Raw genomic sequence first — 3,119 nt, 5'->3', positions numbered from 1 at the left:
AAGAACGTGAAGTCATTCCTGGCGTCACCCACAATAAAGATGTTTCCACAATGACAAATGGGTGATAGTCAAGTAAAATATTAAAATAAGTTATGCTGAATCAATGACAAGGAATCCATCTCACTTTTTGTTATTTTTAAATCAAATAGCTGCTGCCACTTTTCGTTATCAATCATCTTGCCTCTAGCAATTACTCCTTTCTCCTCATAATAGCTAAGTTTTATTGAACACACACAGGTGATAAAACTGTCTTATGCACTTTATATAAATGCATGATCACTTTAAATTTGATGATATTGTAAGGTAGAGATTGTTATTAAGCCCATTTTATAAATTAAAAAACAAAACAATAAAGTTAAATAAATTGTCAAGTTTTCCAAAACAAGTAAGTAATAGAGCCAGAATTGAAACCTGCTTCTATTTGAAATCAGAATACAAGCTCTTGTCTGCTACGCTCTGTTACTGCTGCTTAAAACTCAGGATTGCCAGGCTTGTTTTAGTTTAATTCCATTGTATTCAGAGAACATACCTAGTACGATTTCGTTAATTATAATTTTCTGATTTTTGTTTTATGACCCAAGATATGGTCTATCTCAGTCAAAGTTCTTGGTGCATTTGAAGAAAATGCATATTCTGCTATTGCTGGGTGAAGTTCTCAATGAATATTAATTAAATCCAGTTGGTTGATGGTGTTTTTTAGTTCTATATTATTGCTAATTTACTCTTTACTTGTTCTACTATTCACTGATAAAGGAGTGTTGAAGTCTCCAACTATAATTTTTATTTGTCCAGTTCTATCACTTTTTGCTTAATGTATTTTGGAGCCCTGTTGTTGTTAAGAATTGTTATGTCTTCTTAGTAAATTAATTATTTTATCATTATATAATGTCTTTCTTTATCCCTGGTAATTTTCTTCATTGTGAAGTCCGTTTTGTCTGATATTTTTCTACCCACTTAACTTTGTTTTGAATAGTGCCTGTATTATATGTCTTTTTCCTTCCTTTTGGTTTTAATCTACTATATTGTTATATTTAAAGTGAGTTTTTTTATAGGCAGTACATAGTGTTTTTTATTCATTCTGACAATTTCTATATTTTAATTAGTACAGTCAGATAATTTACATCTACTGTAATTACAGATTTTTTAAATTTCGGTCTACCATTTTAGTACTTGTGTTTTGTTTATTCTTTCTATATTTTGTCCTCTGTTTCCATTTTCCTACATTCTTTTAGATTATTTGAATTTTTCCTGCTTCATTTTAATGTAACTATCGAGTGTTTAAATTATCTCTCTTTGTATAACTTAGTGATTTATCTAAGGATTAGAACATACATACTTAAGTTTTTGCAATCTAGTTAGAATTAATATTTTACCACTTCAAGTGGAATGTAGAGACCTGATTACCATATAGGTCCTTTTAATTCTCCCACTATATGTTGCAGTTGGTATATGTATTATGCATCTACATACACTGAAACCCCCACTAGGCAATGTTATATTTTTTGCTTCCAACTGCCATATATATTTTAAAGAACGTAGGAAGAATAGTCTATTATATTTATCCAAATTTTTTCATTTCGGTTCCACATTCCCCTCTGGTGTTCTTTTTCTTCTGTCTGAAGAATTTCTCTATTGTTTCTCTTAAAGCAGTTTGCTGGTTTTCCTTCATCTGTAAATGCCTTTATTTCACCTTCATTACTGAAGGAGATTTTCACTGGATGTAGATTTCTGGATTCTTTTCTTTTAGCACTTTAAAAATGTTGTTGCAACTTCCTTCTGGCCTTAGTATTTTCTGATAAGAAATCTTCATTTATTCAAATTTCTTTCCTCTTATGTTTAATACTTCATTTTTCCAATAGCTCCATTCAAGAATTTTTGTCTTTGGTTTTCAGTACCTTGATTATTATGTGTCTGGGCATGGCTTTCTTTAAGTTTATCCTGTTCATAGTTCACTGAGCTTCCTGACTATATAAGTGTATATGTTTCACCAAATTTGGGTAGTTCTTTAAACCTTTTTCTGTACTACATTCTTTCTGCTATCTTTCTAGGATTCTGATAACATTGAAGTTAGACATCTTAGTATTGTCCTATAAATTCCTAAATCTCTTCATTTTTCAATGTTTTTTTATTATTATTGTTGTTTAGATTAGATATTTGAATTAATTGATTTGTCATCTCCATTTTGCTATTGGCTTCATTTAGTGAATTTTTTAAATTTTCAGTTATTGTATTTTTTTAGTTCTAAATTTTACATTTGGCTTTTCAATAGTATCTCCTATTTATTTGCTGAAACTTTTTAGATTTCCATTTATTTCAAGAGCATTCTCCCTTACTTCTTGGAGCATTGCTATAATAGTTACTTTAAAGTCTTCGATAATTCCAATACATATGTCATCTTGACATCTGTTGATTATCTTCTGCCTGATAGGCTGAGATTTTCCTAGTTCTTTGTGTGCTGAGTAATTTTGTATGTATTGTTTAATATTATGTTTGATACTGGGCTTTCTTTCTTTCTTTCTTTTTTTCTTTCTTTCTTTCTTTCTTTCTTTCTTTCTTTCTTTCTTTCTGCCTACAGCACATGGTATTCCTAGGTGGTCTCCCATCCAAGTACTAACCAGGCCCGACCCTGCTTAGCTTTCGAGATCAGATGAGATCAGGCACATTCAGGGTGGAATGGCCATAGAAGAGACTGGGTTTTCTTTAAATCTTAAAAAAAAAAAAAAAAAAGTCGATATTTTGTTGTAGTAGGCAATCAACCTCTTCGGGTTGTAAGTTCCAATCTGCTTTCTATGAATTGTGGTTCCACTGTCAATTCATTTTTCAAAGCCTTTGCAGTACTAATGTGTCCCCCATGTGCACTATCCAGTGACTAGTCTGGGACCTGAGCAGTGACCAACTCCATAGTTCAGTTCCCAAAGCCTTTGATACTCCACGTAAGGTCAGATCAACTCATCACAGCCCAGAGATGGTATCACTCTCTTGAGCTCCTTTCTTTCTACAGTGTCTGTGAAATCATCCAGTTAACTGAGGTCCTTTTTTCCTAATTCTTTATCTAGAAAGCTAGGGCTTTAGTTTTCTCAACCTTGCATGTACTTCCCATGACTATCCCTACAACTGGT

The 3,119-nt window shown here is 32.0% G+C and overlaps 1 pseudogene; it reads right to left on the bottom strand.

The window, feature by feature from the left end:
* Positions 1–2,566: 2,566 nt before the first annotated feature.
* LOC111734299 lies at positions 2,567–2,685 on the bottom strand (annotated as a pseudogene).
* Between the last annotated feature and the right edge of the window lie 434 nt (positions 2,686–3,119).

The sequence above is a fragment of the Pteropus vampyrus genome, unplaced genomic scaffold (genome assembly GCF_000151845.1).
Source record: "Pteropus vampyrus isolate Shadow unplaced genomic scaffold, Pvam_2.0 Scaffold14, whole genome shotgun sequence".
Classification (NCBI taxonomy): domain Eukaryota; kingdom Metazoa; phylum Chordata; class Mammalia; order Chiroptera; family Pteropodidae; genus Pteropus; species Pteropus vampyrus.
Note: the sequence above shows the minus strand (reverse complement) of the source record. Positions and strands in the feature narration are given on the sequence as shown.